The sequence below is a fragment of the Malurus melanocephalus genome, unplaced genomic scaffold, assembly GCF_030028575.1.
Source record: "Malurus melanocephalus ecotype Western Australia unplaced genomic scaffold, MMel_1.1 scaffold_462, whole genome shotgun sequence".
NCBI classification, from domain to species: Eukaryota; Metazoa; Chordata; class Aves; order Passeriformes; family Maluridae; genus Malurus; species Malurus melanocephalus.
In genome coordinates, this window is record NW_026623694.1 from 471,036 (window position 1) to 491,076 (window position 20,041).

A 20,041-nucleotide genomic window follows, 5' to 3' on the forward strand; every position below is an offset into this window, starting at 1 on the left:
CCACACCAGAATTTACAAACACCACCCAACAACCTATAAAAAACAATCCCTAAAAAAGCCATGAGCTGCTTCAGGAAAGCCTGCTGGTAACACCAACCTCACCAGTCAGTTCAGGCTGATGGCAGGGAGGAGCAAAGCCCAACAGAGCCATTCAGACAAACCCTGAATGGAAAGTGTTGCTTTACACTRCAAAGTTCACAGGAGGCTGCCATGAGCCAGATCTTTCTCAGATACCTGATTTTCCTTTTCGTGCTCTTTTACCAGAATATTTTGTCTACGGTTTAACAACAAAAAAATAATATTTTTTTTTTTAAATTTCTGTTTCGAGTGGCTAGGTTGTTCCTCCAGGAGCAGGAACTACACAAACCTGCTGGCACAGCCCGCCAGGGCCTGACCTGCCGTGAACCCGCTGAACTCAGTGTTCTGATCCCCTTCCCTGCGGAGCTGGGGCCTGACAACTGCCACGTGAATAAACACAAAATAGCCAGAAAAAAAATTTAAAAAAAAAAACCAAAACACTATTTCAGGCGTAACAGTGCATTTCAGAGCTGGTCTGAGAAGGTRAAGGCTTGACCATCTCTCTGCTCCGAAACCCAAGTGCCAAATGCAGACTTCTCTGCCCCTCCAGATCCTGCTCCCTCTCCACATGGTAAATATTACCAAAACAATAAAACAGATCACTAACAAGAATAGAGAAACAATTTTAGCAAACTGAGCAAGGAATTCTGAATTCAAATTCCACCTCCTGTCCTCACTGACAATACAGCATTCAGAAAATTCAAGGCAGACACTGAGAAACATCAACCCTTCTCTTTGATTTTAGTCCTACTCATACCTCTACCTACAGACCAAAAATAATCTCTATACAATACTGTATGTGCATTTCTGAGGGTGCTCAATTGTGTGTTATCCCTCCTTACTTTGAAGCACTAAAAGTACAACTGTTAAGGGCATTCCCATGATAAAAAGTATTAAAAAATAACTAAAATAAAACTCTTAGACAAATGCTGCCTGAAACATAGTTGCAACCCAGCAGAAACAAATGCCCACATAAATGATACYTTTTTGTACTAAAAAATATGCAACAGACTTTTTGGCTCACCATTATCAATTTTAATCAGATCCTGTTCCCTTTAGCGTAATTTATTTCTTTGTCAAATAGCATTCTAACAGAAGCCTTCTCTGGTTTTCAGTTTGGAAAAAGCAGAAATTAGAAATTATTTTTCTGCCATTCCTGCAGAACTAARAAGTGCATATCTTGCACCAAAGCCRCAGCTTTAGGAAACTGAACTATTCACAACACCAACTTCCTCCTCCAATTCATCTAAAAGAGATTTAAGAAATTCTGCATAGCCTGTCCTGAGCAATTAAAGAGAAGGATGATCTTGGCTGTTCCTGCTGCCTGAGCAAGTTCAGCATTCACACACAGATACATGAACAAAGTGTGTGAATTTATACTCGTGTTCCACAGGACTATAAATTCACACAAAAAATCCGATGTCCACATTAGGACTTGGACAAAGCAAGTTTCAGTGCATTAATGCCTCCATCCTCCTCCTCCTCTCCTTGCCATCCATGGACATATCCCAAAGAAAATTCCAGTTCTGCAAAGGCAGGAGTAGAAGAATCTGGCACCATGTGTCTTTTATAGCTCGCTTCCAAACCAACAGCACGAGTGTTTTGTGTTTTTACTACTCAAGACCACGTTTTAGATTACACAAAGCAACTTCTACCATTTGAAGGCCAACARAAATTGTGAAAAATAGTAAAAGCTTCTGAGTAGACAGCATGAGTGGAATGGTACCACTTTGTAGGGTTTGTCTAGAAGTTCCTRTAATAACCTCCAGATTATGGAACTGAGATGATTACACAAGCTAGAAAAAAAAAAAGGCTGATACCTACAAAAAACAAATGAGTGCTAMGACACACAGCAGTCTGCCTCTGATACTTGGAAGGTTGAAAAGCTTTAAAAAATGCTTGTAGCTACAAAGATAGTGCAGACTCTGGAGTTCCACCCCACAGAGGATTGTAGTCTAACACAAGCMCTTAGTGAGCTGAGGGGCAGATCCCTGCTATGCTGTGTCCAYGCCATAGGAGCAGTGTGGAAGAGCTGGTGTGATACAAACCCATATTTAGTTTTCCAAATGATGACTCTGCAGAGCCCTAAATTAAACCATATTTATTTTGAGACATAGGCACTCCTGGCTCATGCACAGAGAGTTCCCCAATTAAAGTTTCCTCAGCTGTCAGCAGCCTCCYTTTGCTTTGGCAAATTAATTATCACAAGGAGGGGAAAAAATGGGGATGGAGGTTGGGGAGAGGGCTTAGTGTCTCTGTCCAAGAGACCAGACTTGGCAAATATTACCAGGTGCTCTCAGACACGGGATCAAGCAGTATGAACTCACTTTTGGGGAAGGAAGGTGTTGAAGGATGAGATCTTGAACTGCTTTCCCTGCTCTGATTCTGGCACCCCATTGTCTGTAGGATGAACCAGGATTGAATCACCTGCTTTCAGCAAAGCACTCACTTACTGGGAGGAACTCCCCTCGATAGCTGGGGCACCAGTGAAAGCAAAAGCATTCTGCCACCCTTCAGAGGCACAAAACCAGAAAAATTTACCAACTGCAATAATGCACCAGCTACTGCAAATCTCTGAACATCCACATCCTTAAAACACCACAGAAAAATACAAGAACTTTGCACTGAAACTGCACACACACATCAATCAGAACAAAAAACCCCAAAGCCTTGACCAACCTCACCTTTTCCAAGCTTAGTGAGACTGTCAAAATGTAGAAACAGAATGAGCCAACACAGCAAATTTAGCAGCAGTAAGCTRTATGTAGATGAATGCAACATCAAAGCTATGATTTTTCTTGCATGTTAATGAAAACACTACTGGATTTACAAGACTTTTGTATGTTTTTTTGGGAACTGGAAACTGCCATGATCATTTCCCATGAGATGCCCTATTTCATGTTGTTGATCTTTCAAGAGCTGTTTTAAGATGAAGGTATGGAAATAAAAAGTGAAATTATTTGATCAATATTTGCAGCTAAATAACTGTTCCAAAGACTGCAAAATTAGAATTATTCCTCTTCTTCGTGCTTAATATATTTAATTCAGCTGTTACACTGCTTCCAAGCTTCCTCCTGAAAAAACAGTTGCCACTTCTGATTACAGGGGTCAATCTCAAAAACAACACCTATTATCTCCATTTATAACTCAACAGTTCTTTGTACACCCAAAGTCTAAAAATTKGTATAATTTTGAGAGAGTTAAAACTGACCAAGTCTTTTAATCAATGCCCTTAAAGTAACACCCACGGCTCATATGCAGCAGCAAGTACTGGTTAAGAAAAAATGTGTGTTTACTCATGTATATTCCACACAAAAAAAAAAATCTCCTGTCAACATAAGGGGCTTGATATCGTAAAAAAAAAAAAAATAAAGCAAAAATTTAGAAAAAAAATCATAACTGAAAGACCTATTTTTGAAATGTTAAAAAAAAAACTACAGCTTATAAGAACTGGAAAATATTTCGAAAATACCAAACTTCATACTTTGCATAGACAGTTGATGAAACATTTCTGTTTCAAGATCCAAAAATCCCCTAAGAACAGCAACAACTAAGGATCTAGACAGATTGTCCTAATAACTGCTGCCTGTAAGATGCCTAGCAGCAATCTAAAACAGAATTTAAGTAATTATTTCAAGATCAGCTAAACTAGAAAGTAACAGCATATTTATTATGACTGCTTTAAGCATGGTTTTTAGTTAAAAAAAAACAAAAACAACAACCAAAAAGAARAAAAGCAAACAACAGTACCTACATTGTAGCTGAATTCATGCTGATGCTGAGAACGCACAAATAGTGCAATCTTTCAGCAAGCCAGTTTTTTCTAGCTTTTTCTCTTGGTATTTTTTCAATAATCTTCCTATAAATTTTTTTTGTTACTATTTATCCAGCTTTTACTCAAATCAGGCACTCCCACCAACAGAGCCCTCAGAGCCCTTTGTCTCAGCATCCCTACAGAAGGATTTCAAAGCAGTGGTCCTCACATTTTTTTTCAGTACAGCAGGCTGTATCCACTCTGGTTACTAACAGCCACCAGGAGGACACTGCTCGAGGTCTTTTATAAACCCAGAATTGTTGAGATTTAAGCTGCTAAAAATTAACACCGTCCTTTCCTTACTTACATTCCCAGTGCAGACACACAGATACAAATATTAACTCTTTCAAGGCCTTAGGCTAAGGCATTTGCTGCCCATCAGACACCAAATTTGTAACTGGAGACTCAGACTAACCCCAGCTTGGCTAATCTGTTGTCCTCTCTCTTCTTTCTGTGTTGTCATGGTTGGGGTTTTATCTCAGGTTCAAAGAGACAGAACCCATACCTTTTTCTATGCCATTGTGAAATGTCTGGCTGTGTTTTAGTCTGATGGCTTCTTTAGACTGCTGAAGGACTGTACTATGGGGTGGTTGTAAAGAAACATCTTCAGCCACAGAAAAAAAACACCTGGGTGCTGGCCAGATTTTTCATTATGTGGATTTGATGTCTTGCAGGCTGGATTCCAGTCTTGTACCATTAAATGAGGCAAAGGGATAAAGAGACAGAGCCTCCCTATCCCATAGTGCACACAGCTTAAAAGATTAAGTATTTTGTCTCACCCAAGATTTCAATTTTACTCTAATTCCAAAATTTTTTATCTGTAAATACAAATGTGTCTGGTGTGTAAAGCAGTTCTCCTTGGAAGCAGAAAGGTGAATATAAAGGGAGGCTAGATTGGTTTCTGGAGCAAAATATACTCTTAATCCTGCAAAGGGATGGGAGCCATCCACTCAAAAAGTAAAAGACAAAGCCTCTCAAAATTACTGCAACACCTTGTTCAAGTGAAGAACAGTGTCCTTACAGTGGAAGGCACAAGCCTCGKACCAGATTAAATGCTGAAGAATCTAATACTAACTAACTGAGGATAAACAGGAGGGAAAAATTTTCATTTCAGGCTTTCAGAAGGGTATTAGAGTAAATGAAATTATAAGTTGCTGTAAATTATTCCGTTTCAAACAGGAATTTTAATACGTTTGTCTAGTTAAGGTCAAAGAAGCCAAATGAATAAAATCCACTCTGCAAACCAGCCATCAAGGGAATGGGAATCAATTTTAGCTGTGCAGAGTTCACAGAGAGCACTGGTGGGGGAAAACCAGCTATGTGCAGAATCATCAATGTGGACAATAGAGATGCGTGGGCACACAAACTGCTTGGATTCTGCAAAATAAGATTTTCCACATATTTCAGAGTATTTTATACAAAATGCACTTTTCATCTTTAAAACAAACAAGGCTCAAAAGTCGAAGCCTGCAAAATTTTTACATATTTCCTTCTGGGGCATTGAGAAAGAAGCCCAGCCTTGGCCAGCACTGCACACACATGTGCAAGACCCCACTGCAGCCCTACAAGAGACAGGGCAGACTCAGGAAAATTAAGGCTGCCACARATATGAGCAAACCTCTTGAATTGAGTGTGTTCAGCAAGGCTTTTTATGCACCTCATGCTTTAAGTCAGCCCTCCTGAACTTCTCCACTTTCTGAGCATAGACAAGACCTCACACAGAACATGTGTTTGAGCCTTGTCCCTTCAGTTTTGACAGATTTGCACTGCCATGGTGGGTTCTTGCTGTTCCACTCCTTACCCATTGTAGCACCAGCACCTTCCCTGCCACTTTCCTTCCCCAAAGCCATCCATGTGAGGAAGTGAAACTTCTGTGCTCAGCACTGCAGCTTCAGCTGGACCCAAAACCCAGACAGGAGACCGGCAGAACAAAGCCTTTAGCCTCTTCCACTGCAGGCAAGTCAGGAGGTTTATTTCTGCTAGGGGTCAGTTTGGACACATACAGTGTTTGTGTGTGCTTGTTCTGCAGCCAGATAAGCAATATAGTGCCAAATGAAGTGTGAATTTACTCACTCACTTCAATGCAGCACACAGGCAAAGATGTTTTGGGCCATTGAAACCCTCAAACTTCAAAGCCAATACAATGTGATGATGGAAGTAAGTGTTTTGGAGAAAGTTAAGTCCAAGTGTAAACCAGAGCCAGACATTGGCTTTTGTAACATCACCTCACACTGCTGAAACAAGGCAAAGAAGCCTAACAATGCAAAGAAAAAGGGTTCAATCAAAAAGAAAAAAACACCAGAAAAATAGTTATGACTTTTTTTCTAAATTTTCTAAATTTCTGCTTTAATTTTTTTTTGACACATGGCCAGCTTCATCATATTATTAACAACACCAGACATACAACAAGTACTACATATTTCTTCTGTCTTTTGAAGTATTTGATTTCTGTACAATCCTCATCTTCAAGAATCAGCCACAAACCAGACTGGCAATTCTGAATAAGGATGGAGGTTTGCTTCTCTCAAGGGAATCAAGAGGCAAAAATACAGCCTGTCTCTGACCAAACTCAGAGCCATTCTGGCAGTTTAGCCTCATAAATATTTCAAATGTCTTATGTGCTACCCTACCTCTTCCTACACTAAGTCACAGGACAGACACACTAGAGCAACGAAGTAAAATAATAGCAACAAACACACTGCATAGATTTCTTGGCATTATTTTAAGGGTAGGAAATAAAATGTCTCTCTCCCYCCAGCCCCCACAATATTCACATTCTCTCTTCCACCAGTACATTTTGGGATTGATTTCATGGATGTGATGTGAAAGAAAATGCTATAATGCCAAGTCCAAGCAGAAAATAAATTACAGAGTAAATTCTACAGCAATGTAGAGGGGGGAAAAAAGATCAGCAATTCTAATCCAGACAGTGTGCATATATATATATATATATATATGGAAGTCAACAAGCTTAAGCAGAATATTCCAACAGTTCTGATGATATCTCTGTAATGATAAGGCTACATCCTGCTGTGCAGCCACAGCTTTGTTGGAGTTATAACAGAACTCCATTCTGTCAGCTTTATTCCCAAAAGTCTTCCAGCTTAACAAGTTCTCTTCCTTCATTTGGTGCTATAGATTCTACACAGACACCTTTTTTTAAGTACTTTGGTTTGAACTTGGGACAGACTGGAACAATCATCTGCAAGTGAGTGTGACACAGGGTGGGTCCCCTGAGCTTTCTGCACCTGAGTGATCACCATGGAGGCTTTCATGAGAATCAAACATTCATCACTTCTGCTGAAGAGGAGCTTGGCTCTTACAGTCATTTTCCAGTATTGCCAACACTGGATAAAAAATTTTAGAAATATCAGTCCTGAAAGGATGCACTTAGAGCCTACAACACATGGCTTCCTTCTCCACAATGTGACATGCATCCATTCCACATACTCTTCATTACACATCGCTCAGAGAAACAAAAACAAACAAAAACCTTCCTCAAGCTCCTCCACCACTAACTGCAGATCCACAATCATGCAGTCACTTCTCCAGAATTACCTGCCCCTTTTTCCTCCTGTACTCTGCTTCCCTGTTCCTGATCCACTCAGAACTATGCTCTGCAACAGTTTCCACTCTGACCAAAGACATTTAAGCTCATTATTAACACAATTCATATAAAAAAAAAAAAAAAAATTAAAAAAAAAAGGGAGGGGGCACTTTTCTAAGTTTGTGAAGCATAACTTGCAGGTTTTGCCTCAGTTACGTAGCATCATAAATATCTATCATATCTGCAATCATACAATTCCTATCAATACAGAGAGCATTTCTAGCACCTTCTGCACAATTTCTCTGTACCTCACTTTCAGAGACAAAGAGGATTCATTTTTCTCCATCACACAGCAGTCTTGTGAGACTGRATTAATAATGGAGCTGTGTGGCTGCAGAATTTTTGCGCAGAGAAATTGTTAGCACTTTATTTCCACAGAGCAAAGCGTCATTTTGTAGTTTTACACCATTACCACTGAACAGAGAGCTGCTACCATCTGGCCTTTAACAGGAGATAYAAATCCTGCTTATAAGTAACTGTGGATGTAAAATGCAGACAAGTTGATGAAAGATGATTTGTGCACACAAATTAGGGAGTGACAGAAAAGATGCTTTGTCTCTACACCTCCAAGGAAGTTGAAAGGAAGCCTAGTACAGCACCAGGATTTTCTGACTTTTGTTGTTTCTACCATTAGACCACACTCTAGTAGAAGGAGAAGCAAAGATTTTATTCCACCCTCCAAGTAAAAAATACCTAAACAGAAAAAAAATGCACAAAAAATTTATCAAGTCTGCTCTGAAAAAGGAAGGTGCTAAACTGACTGACACACAAGTATTTACATAAGGAACAAAAATAACTTTTATTACCACTTTTAGTAACTGTAAGCCTGTATAGCTTCACAAGCTCTTTCAGTTTCAGTATTCTCAAAAAAAAATAAAAACCATTCTGCTGCTTCTGGCTACATGTGAARAGAGACAGAGAACACTGCATGCAATCTCTTTGATGTGACTGGGAACTTGCATTGGGATAGAAGAAAATTAAACTCCCACAGCACAAATATATATTGTGTATGCTGCCTTATTCCTCCCCTTTTCACATCAGCCACCTGGAAACTGGAACATGGCACCCATATGGAAAACTAATTAGTGTAGAAAATACAATGTGATGACAATAAAAGGATGCATCAGGTTGAAGACATTGAGACATCAATGTGAACTGAGTAAAACTGCATGGGGGAAGGATTGACACATACTWCAGTTTTATTTGCAAAGCTGTAAGTCTTAGAAAATGTTTTAGAAAGAATAATCCGAATTTTTTAATATTATATCAATAGCCAGACCTTCTCTACCCTTAAAGGTAGAAATATTTAAATAAAGCAGTTTGCTTTCATTCAGCACCAAAAAAAAGAATTCCCTGAACACTTTAACTTTAGATTTCTTCATTCACTGTATGATTGCTACTATCACACTCAAAAAGAGGTGAAATCCTAATTAGCATTCACCAAGAGAAGGTGGAACCTCCCTTTTAGAACAGTTTCTGAGAGAACTGTGATTATCATGAATTGTGAAAGTGAAGCACTCATATCTGTTTGGGAAAGCCAAAGGTGCTGCATGGCATGTGTGATTGCTACAGCACAGTAAAACCATGGAGCTGCTGCCTACAGACAAGGCCCAAACACACATATGTGCATATTGCTTGTTCAGCAAAATCAGCTCTGAGAGCTCAATGTGGCACACTGAGTTCCCATTTTAAAGTGGGCACACTGTCATAAGAATTTTCCATGGCCTGGGCCAGCAAACATCTGCCTGAATAAAACACAAAAATCTGATTACAGCTGATTATGGCAATTGTATTCAATAGAAGAACAAAGGCCTGGGGGTTGCTACGATTTKGAGCATTTCAGTAACATAAAAAGCTTCACTATTTCAAAGTTAATTTAGCAGCAAGAAGGCTTGAGGTTGTAAGGAAAGTGAGATTTCTGGCCCTGCTCAGCCCATGTGYACCACAGCACAACTGGGAGCCTCTCAGAGTAACCAAGGGTAGACAAGGTTTGTCCCTCACTAGGGACAGMCACCTTTTTGCTATTCACCATCAGMWTCCAGGCTTTCCATMCTYTTAAGATGGTTCCATCACATACTTTGATTTTATACATACATGCTGTATCTTGTACTATACATTTGTACTTAYCATGCACAGGTGACACTTCACTGGAAGCAGCTGTTACCAGCTTCCAGAAATGTCTCCCCACCTTCTTTGCTGGAAGGGGTGTTCAGTATAAGGAGTTAAGATCCCACCAATAAAACCAAAATTAATCGAAGAGATTATGTCGGCAGAAATACAAGAAGGCTCTGTGGCCATTCTTTGAGATAATTCTGTTTCCTTCACACACTGGTTGCTCATATTTAAGTCTGTTTTTGTGTCTCCAAACCCATCAGGATCTGCCCTGTACACACAGAGCAGAAGCCATCCAAACACATTCTGCTCCTCATCCCCCCGTTCACCTCACAGCCCACATCACCCATCTCTAAGCAATGCTAAAACAAGAAAAGTGAATAATCCAGGAAAAAGCTGCAAGGCTGACCATTTTAAAAGGCTTCCTAGGRCATCAAAGAAGAAACTAACCCCACAGAAGACCTACCAAGACTTCTCTAAGCCCATCTATGGAAAAGCACAGGAGGAAGATGAGGGCAGAACATTCATTCTGTGAGGTTAACAAGGCAGCAGGTTTCTGCTTCTCTAGGTCTTCATGGGGTTGTCAACCGTAAGAGGTACTGACAGTTCTCACAATGAGGTGAACACAAACAAATCAGGATAAATTGCAGTCTTCCTATAGTCAAGAACAGCTCAAGATTATATTTTTCTTTTTAAATTACAGTTCACTGACTTTACCATTAACTGCAAGTCAAGTAASTATCCTCCTTCTAACAGCTGTTGCTAAAAGAAGTAGTATTATTCTTCCCCCTGCAGCATATGATCTAGTTCCCTAAGAACAAGTTTGTCTGAAATAAATTTATTTACTGAAGTCAGCACTTTTTTCCCCAGGAGGAAGCAGCCTTTGTGCATTGCAAATGCTTTATTAGGGTCCAGTGCAGACAACAGGACTGAATCCACAGGCAAAAATATCCATATTCCTGTTTGCCAGGACAGCAACAGGAAAAGAGACAAGGGATGGCACTGTCACCTGCCCTTGTATTACAATATTAGGCACTACCAGCAATATGCAGTGACTGCTGATGGGTCAGATGAACAGCCATAGACTGAAAACAGGTAATTCCTGGTTTTACTGCCATTTTCCCTYGCAATGCAGCTTCTCCCGAGGCAGCCAGAGCAGGAGGTGGCTCCAGGAACAGATGGGGAGCAGAGAAACACAGAAATGTATCTAGCAGCTCCCTGCTCCAAAAATACACYGCACAAATGGCCACGTGGAAGCACAAAATGACACAAACCTGTAGTTCCAGGCACAGGGAAAGAGGCTGGGCTGCCAGCAGCTTTTGCCCTTGCAGATTCTCTGGTGTCTAATGAAAGCTGAAGGTACTGGCTTTTTACCTGAAGCCATGGGGTCTGACCAAGACTCTTCTCTTCTGTCCAGAGACCCTTTGTCACAAARCTCGTGGAAGTAATAGCTGGAGATTTCCAGCCCTGTAAACCTTAGTGGAAATTGCCTGCTGAAAGTTTCCAATGCAACGCTGAATTTGCTGGCCAGACAGAAAACTCAGGCGTGTTTTAACATCACAAAAGAACTTTCCCTCTATGAAGCAAAGCTAAAAATAAGGGAGAGGCCCAAAGTTCAAAAGCAACACCACAGCAGAAAACTTGTCATAACCACTGACAGCATGGACCCATCAAGCAGAACAGAGAAAAGGGCTGTCCTGGCTCTTTGAGAAAGTGGCAGCAGTGTTGGTGTGGAGCTGGTTCTGACAGGGCAGGGTGGCACAGGGCACTCTGTAGGGTCCTGCTCCAGCTGCAGCTTTCAGCTGGCATAGAATTCACCCCAGAAAAGAGGRATGTGTAAGGGAGGAAAGAAAAGAAGAATTGCCTTTCCCCCAGCCCAGTTGATGGGACAGTCTTACAGTCACAGACCAAAGGAGGCTCCATGTCTCAAGCACTACATGTTTACAATTCCAGCAGAATGGGTGATCACACACTTTCTCCATCAAAACATCCCACAATTAATCAATGGCTATGAGAATTCAGGGTGTTAAGATTACTCCTAGTGAGTTCTCAGTTAAAAATTTAAAAAATCAAATCCCATTTAGTATAAGGGAAAAAAAGGTATCTAAGGAAAAGAAAACAATTCCTTTAGTGTTTTAAGATTGTGTCTCAGTATCCTGAATGGATATGTAGACATTGGAGCTGAGGGTAGCCATCTATAGGGAAGAAAGTAAAAAATTTCAGCAGTAAAGACAAAAAAACCGCACCAACGAACAAAAAAATAAAAGCAGAGCTTACAACCCATGATTCCCTTCTCTACATGCACAAATYCCAAAAAGGGAAGGGTGAAAACACCATTGTATTTTTCAAAAGCATCTTTCAAAAAGTGTTAACAATAAATAAAAGCCATCCTAAATATGCCTCAAAACCAAGTAACACTGTTATAAATTCTTTCGATTTTTTGTGGTATGACAGGAAATGGTAAAAAAATGGRTCAGGCCTTTCTCATTCTTAAAATTTTCTTACATGTCAGAGATAAAGGAATACAAGGGGAATTCGCTCACTCAAGAGACACTTATTCCAAGTACTCTAKCCAGTTAAGATCTGCTCTTGAAGAGAAAAAGAAGTTTAAAAATCTTGTTCTCTTGAAATTTTTCACASCTTTTTACAACTATTGCTCAAGTTACCTACAGGAAATGACAAACTGCTCAATCAGTTTTCCAAGAGACATAACCAGATAAAAGACAGGTACAGCTAGAGAACACAGACAAATAGATTTGCCCATGGAGCTGTAACTCCATGGCTATAACCATCAGGAGCTGCCAAGGTTAAGTCCTCTGCTAATAAAGCACAGATAAATGAGCAACAGGTTGGTTTGGAAACGTACAGATCTGACTTAGATCTCTGCTGGAAAAGAGAAGTTCTGACAGCTCTTTTTTGTTCTTTTAAATCTCTTTCTATGCATTGACATAAACAAAGGGATTTGGAGTTTACTCAATGAGCAGACACTGAAAGTCACGGAAGTTCAGAGCAGCTGGTGAGTGGCAGAGTACAATTCAAGGATCCAGATTCCAGTTACTTCATTCAATACAGCTTCTGATATTACCAGTACTGGCTGTGCAAACACTCCTCCCAAGCCCAGCTGGGAGGGGAAAGTTAGTTTATGATGTAAAAGCAGAGGCATCACTGCCTTAGCCCTAAGGGAAGGTCAGGACAGCTATCATCCCAGGGCATCAGGCAGCAGCACACCTAATGGAAGCGCTGACAGGGAATGTCTTTTGGCTCCCTGGCCTAGGCAAAAGGTGATGGGGCTTGTCCCAACAGGAGGAGATGAAGATATGCACCCAGCAAAGCTGCACACCCATCAGAATCCRTATCTCCCACCACAGCAGGCAGTGCCACCCATCCAACAGCCCCAGACAGCTCTGACCCGTCCTACAGCACCAAACATCACTTCTTGGGTGAAGAAAAGAAGCCACTGAACACGAAGGGTGACTRCTCATTACAGGTGTTTGTGGAGGTGGCAAGCAGGAAAAGAGTGGGAGTAATACAGGAACCAAAACTGATCTGAGAGAGTCTTAAAATACCCTCTTAAAATACCCTTTAATTCAGTTGATCCTGGAACTAGAAATTATTTTGCCTTTGTGATGTTTGGTCAGCACCAAAGTCATTTTTCCAAACAGATCCATTAGAAATGAAAGGTCAGATGTGCTTGTGTGCTGTTAAGCTGATACAGCAGCTCACCCAAAACAAAACCCACAAAACCACTGCAGGAGCRTGCACACGAAATAAAACCCAAAACCAGTTCGTGCTAAAATAAATACACAGAGCCACAGAAACTGCAGCTCAGCAGCTGCAGACAGTTAAGCAGCTGCAGAGCCTGGCCACAGCTTTGGAGTAATCCTCAAGAAAGTCTCCTTAAATAATAATAAATTAGAAACAAAAAGAACACTCAATGATGACGCCACTACAAAGAGAGCCTCAACAGGCTAACGAGAATTACTTCTGCACTGCTCGTCTTTACAGGTTCGCAGGCAGCTWGAAACTGCAGTTCAGAAGGGCACGCACTTCTGATTCATCTCAAAAGCTTGTGCACTTTGAAGCCCTACAGTGACAGCACAGGGCACTGACTCAGGATCTGGGTGATTTAGCTGAAACACTCTAAGATGCTCTTGCCTGCAGCTGTGGCTCATCTCACCGATCTGGCAGATTTTCCTCCCCATTGCATCAGGGCAGCAGCATAAGGGAGGTGAGCCTGTTCTTCAGCTGCTGCAGCTCACACTCACCAACAGGAGCTGAAGTTGATGGTACTTCATACTAACACACCTCACAGCCTTGCTGCCCCTCTGCTTCAGGCCACCGCTGCTCAGGGACAGTGACACCCACTCCCCTCCTGAATCCAGCAAACCTCATGAGTCAGAGCCTGAGACAACAGCAATGTTAGTTATGGTTCTGCTAATTTTAGCTCATGCTTAAGCCACGGTTCCCGAATCCCTGCAATGCCTCTCCAGGTGCCAAAAGCCACAGCTACCCTATACCTCAACTGCCAAAACACACAGCTTCCCCACGAGAGGCTCTGGTGCACTTACAGAAACTGTATGCTGCAGAAAGACATTTTTCAAATGAAGACAAGAGGAAGAAAACAAGGACGGCTTTATTTACCCTGTTGCCCCGTGCATATCTTCAAATAAGGAACAAAAGTTCAGCTGCACAGTTCCTGTGTTTCAGAGTCCACTCTGGGACACACAGGACATACTTTGTGTGCACAGGATAACTCAGGAGTGTCCCACAAGGTAGCAAACAGCCACCAGGGCCAGCTTCTGCCCCAAGGAGTGAAAGGAGACAGAGGGGCAAGGGWAAAACACACACTTCACACACTCTCCTCAGAGTAAACTGGGAAAGCCTTCAGAAGTAAATAAACACACACACACCCGCCCCCATATTCTCAGAAAGCCACCCAAGCAGAATGCTTTTACTACCGTAACTGAAGGGTTTGTTTTATAAGAGTTTCCTCAGATTTAGTCAACCTTACCAGCCTCCTCCTCCTCCTCCTCCTCTCCTTATTCACACTAAACTGTGAAAGGGACTTCAGCTCTCTCCAACCAATTAAAAACTAATTGAAGCAACAGACTGCCACTATACAGCCTGAGCAGTCTAAGATTGAAGTTTCAGCTCATATGAGACGTACACAATGTCATAATATTTCATTTTATTTAACCTCATTGCACAAAGAGCTGAAAAGAGTATTCACAAAKGTCCAACSCTAAAAAGAAAAAAARTTAAATCTTTATTGCAGTCCAAGTCCACTGGGTTCAAATGAACAGTACATGTTCTTTACTGCAAATGTRCACCACAGTGCCTGCAGGAACAGAGCAAGGTTTTACTTGCTCCAAAAGTTATGTGAGAAAGTTACGCACACACAAAGTTTCTCTCTCAAAAAATAAAGCTGTATTTTATTCATTCAAGGAGACATCTTCACCCCTCTAACTGACCATTAWACTGAAATTCGTCTACACCTGGATATAATCTAACATTTTCTGATTTTGCTAATTATTTTTGTTACTGCAAGGACAGGAAACAATGTCAAGGAATTGCTGAAAAGAAATCCATCTGTCAGAGACAAACAAAATTCAGAACAAGTATTTATGCCAAATCTTTCTACCCTACACATACTAAACTTGGTACCCACATCTATCAATGCAGTCTTTTAAAAASTGGACACAGTCACAAGCACTCTTAAAACTTCGTTGCAAATAGAAAATGGGTTTAAGTGCRCAGCACTGACAACCTAAAAAGTTTAGCAGCAAGAAAGGCTTCACATACACCCATACCTTTCCTACTGAAATTTCTTTGCTGTCAATATGCAGCCAGCAATTTTGACAAGAAATCCCGCCATGGAACAGACCCAAAGCTGGAAAAAGGGTTAAGAGGGGAGCTTGGCAAGAYAGGGAAGAAAAGCAGCTGGCATTAAGGAGTTAGGATTGGGAGAYAACCTCCTGACAGAAGTCAGGCAGAGAATCCACAGGAACAAAACTAGGTTTCTGCAATGGATTTCCTTTTTGATACAAAAAAGAGAGATGCAAAGTGACAGAGAAGAATTGCTTTTGTGTGTGGACAGTAAGTGTTTTAATTGACTGCAGAAAGAAAGGGAGAAGACAGCTGTAAGGCAGCTGGTGGTGGTTATTTGGAAAGAGTATGTTTGACACACAATTTAAACCCTCAAAAAATCCTCAGTCAAAATCAGAAATGAACAGCAAAACAAATGCTGAAGTGTATTTGTAAATGGAGGCTGTTTAGTGTGGAATCAGCACTCAATAAAAAGTATAAGGACAGAGTACAATTCCATTGAGAAGAACAGAAGCTAAAACCCCAATCTGATCCAAAACTCTGCAGAGCTAGCCCATGACACAACAGCATGGTGCACAGCAAAACTGATTCAAAAAGATTCCATATGATCATCCTTTATAGTTAAACACACTTAGGTACTCACAAAATCCCCTCTAACAACTGTGCAAAGCAAGAAAATTAAYTGAGCAATCTGACAGCCTGACCCCATCCAGACAACCAAAGATTTTACAGCAGTTAAGCCCAGTTCCTCTGGTGGCCTTCAGCACTGAGGGGTTTGCTGGAAAGCAGATCAGTGTGAACCGTGGAATTTCAAAAAGCTCATTTCTCTCCCATGCACGATGCATGCCAAATCTTAAAATTCCTGCAGCATCCAGTTATGAAACTACAATAGAGGAGGAAAACAGATGGCTAAAGCCTTTTGGAAAAAAAAAAATATTAAGCCTTACTTCATTTCCAAAGGAGAAGTATGTGTATTTGAAAAGAGAGAATCCACTTCAGACCATACCCAATCGATATGAAAATGGGCAACTTGCCTCATGGACATGAGGTTTGTCTTCASTTAAAGCTTTTGAACAYAAGGAAAGTTTAACCCTTTTAGAAYATCATGGTTCACTGTATTTTTAAGCAGGATTTAAAAGTAAAGCAGTTCATGTAGACAATCACAGACACTACAAATGTTGTACAAAAATAACATATTTCTTTATCTCTAAAGCAACTCCTGGACACAAATCCTGYATAAAAGCCTCTTTATGTTTATTCTTTTCCAGCTTTTGTAAGCAGTTAGCACCTATGTTCAGGTGAGCAGCTCTCTTGCTCATAAAGCATCTAATGAACAATGACAAGTTAGAAACTTGGCAGCCTCAACTCTGTAAGTTCAGCCATTCTCTGTGGAAACCAGTCAATATCACATTTGAARCCTCTACTGAGTCCTTGACTTGTGAGATATCCCACAACAATAAGGAAACAAAAAAGCCACCCTAAAGAGCTCGTGTGTTCAGCAGCTCTATAGAAACTGCTATCAGGGCTTCAGGTCCAAGTACTGGAACTGATCTCTGGTCCCAAGGAGAAGTTTCCTCCTCTGCTGAGCYTGTATTTCATTCAAGCCTCAACTCAGCTGCCTGAACAGAGGCCTCCAGCAGCTGGGAAGCCCCAAGGTACAGAGAGATTCATTCTGGGCTGGCAGGCTTGAGCCACGATCAACAGGAGACCTGGGCTTCTCCAAACTGGCCATGGGGACTGGCAGTAAACCCAAACACATCCCAAACAATGTTCAGGTGACTGRACTGGGTTCCCTGCATTACACCTGCCAGGGATGCCCAGCACAGAGCAGGAAATAAAGCTGCTTTTGCAGAAGCCCACGCAAAATGAATGAGACTGGTTGATGTTTTTATTCAATGGCTGCACTGAGGATAAGCACTAAATTAACTGTCTCCTATCACACGTGCTCTTTTCAGGCCAGGGCTGCAGTTTGCTGGTGAGGCTGTGTGGAAAATCCTGAGCTGCCCCAGCTYAGTCCAAGGRTAAATGGAGGATGACACACTMCAGCACTTCCAAGCAAGCACCTTTCMAAAAAAATCAACTGCTCCTATGATTAATGCAAAGCACTATGTTTTCACAGTRGCAGGAGTCACTAATCCATCTTAAAGACCAAGACTACGTCTGTTTATTTATTTATTTTTAATGAAAGGGTCTAAATAAACCAACTGTTCAATTTTTCAAAGGTACTGAGCAGCCACAATAATTAGGTCTGGGTCAGTGGGAGCTGCCAGAATGCCACAGAAGTGACTCAGTCCTGTTAATTATCTGAAAAATAAGGGACAGTGACAACACTGGACACTTCATCACAACCTATCTCCCCCAAACACACCACCAATGAAAAACAATCGTTTGAAAGTGGCTGTCTGTAACCATTAGTAAGGACAAAAATCAGAATTTATAGGCAGGAGAAAAAGCAAGGAAAGGTTTCAGCCGAATCTGGCCAAATGCTGCTGTACCTAGAGATAATCCTTTAAAAAAGTGAAGCAGCAACACCCCAGCAGTAGCAACTTCCCACAGGGCCAGGAGAACTCCAGAAAAAAAAGGGCAGCGGCTATTTTAAACATCAAGTTAAAAAATAAATAAATAAACTAAACTCCAATCAATTCAATCCAGAGAAAACAAAGAGCATTAAAGCCAACCAGAAATTCATCCAACCTTTCAAACCATACACCATCATTACAAAAATATTCTAACACACAAGACGTTTTCTGAGGAGTCAGACAAATGCAAACCTAACAGAAGATAGCAGTTCACAAAGAGGCACACAGCCTGTTTTGGTCATGCACAATCCCTGCTCACAGACACTTCTCAGTTYGAGTGTGTTTATGACTGTGTTGTCATTTATTTTAAAATATGAATGGGGCATTCTTTTCCTCCAGAAACACTGCATTGTTAAAATGCCAGTACATTAAAATAACTTACTGCTTACTACATTTCAATCAAGCAAACTACAGACTACAGCACTGACACTTAATATATATTGAGTGCTTTCAGCAAGAACAGCATATGGAGCTCATTTCTTCTGTTTTGTTCTCACATGAGCCAAACTCAGAGAMAAGACTTAGAAACAGATGAAGCAGTGATCCTGCAGGCAAGCACAAAAACTGTATCTTCTCCAAAGTTATGGAAAGACTTAGTTGAAGGCTCTCAAAATACATATTTAACCCTTCGTTTCTACAGAAGTTTGACTTAGGAAGTTTGATTTACGGCAGAAATATAATATTTTAGGTTGCATGCTTAAAGAACRTTTTTGTTCAGGTTCTTGAAATAACAGGAAGCAGAATCAAAAAGCTTACAGTCAAAGGACTTTGTGAGTTATGTTTTCCCCTATTGTGATTTTTCCTAGAATTCATCCACATTTTACCACCAYACTGTTCCTTTGTCATAACCAACAYAARCGCTGATCTTGCCTATATTKAAACTCAAGAATGTAAAATGAAGGTTCAAAAGGATGACCTGTTTGCAAAAAATTAGTTTTTTATCTGAGGTTTTCAACGACTTTTTCACTACTTCATACACAGATATTTTGGTAGGTGGGCACGCTCAGTTACGATTAACTAATAACCTAATTGTTTCTGAAGTAATAAGATCCTTCACAAGAGAACTTTTGTGTATGATTTTTTTCTTAAACCAAGGAAAAGTTAGCTGCAATTYCAATGTAAACATTCCCCCACAGGATTTATATTTCAGTGCAGAAGCATTTTGCAAATTCTCAGCAAGGAGTGAATCAAAGTGAAAATGAAACCTAAAACTGCCTAGTTAATGCAAACAATACATAAAAGGTAATAAACCCAACAGCTGAAATAAACCTGATCAACCAAAATTACTGTGAAAAACTCCTCGGCCTCTTTGTGACAGCAGATCACATGAGATAATCAGGACAGCCTCTTTCAACTTCTACACTGTTTCCATTTGTAGTTTACTCTGTGAAAGCAAGTTCAACTTTCAAAACAGTTGTGTTTCTTAAACATTTTAGGCATAAAGGCAACTTTTTTAAAAAATCCAAAACGTTTAACCTGACAGCGTTCCTTTAAGACAGAGCAGCATTTGACAGAGATTTCCAACTCCAAGAGACAGAATTTAAATGTGTAGAGGCAATTACTCATAACCAGTGAAAGCAGCCAATGCAAGTGCCAAACTTGCCAACAAGAAGAAAGGCCAAGTATTAGAAAGGAGGCTGCAGTTTATTACAAGGCAATTTGAACATCTCAGTCCACGAGGTCTGGAAAGTATTTTCTTCATCCCCTGACACTACGTGCTCACACTAATGTGAAGAATTATGTCAGTCACATCAATATTCCAAACATATAAAACAGCAGTTAAGTATTTATATAATGGAGATCTTTCCCTGACTAYTTAAAAGCTGCTGCTAGTCTTGCCTAGCAGATTTATTTAAGCTCATTTTGCACAGGGAAGATGATGTGCAGGACCTGCACCATTAACTGTGGTCTAGTCAGATCCGAAGTCATCCAACTGGACCACCACTGCACAAAATCCTTGTCTGACTATACAAACACCTTAAGGCAATTCCCAAGGACCTGTCTCTTGCCTCTTCCCATTAAAAG

General features: G+C 40.6%; 1 protein-coding gene across 9 annotated transcripts in view; it reads right to left on the minus strand.

Annotated features, from left to right (window-relative positions):
* EHBP1 (EH domain binding protein 1) overlaps positions 1-20,041 on the minus strand; it is a 196,459-nt gene that overhangs the window by 174,147 nt on the left and 2,271 nt on the right. The gene's annotated exons all lie outside the window — the stretch shown is intronic.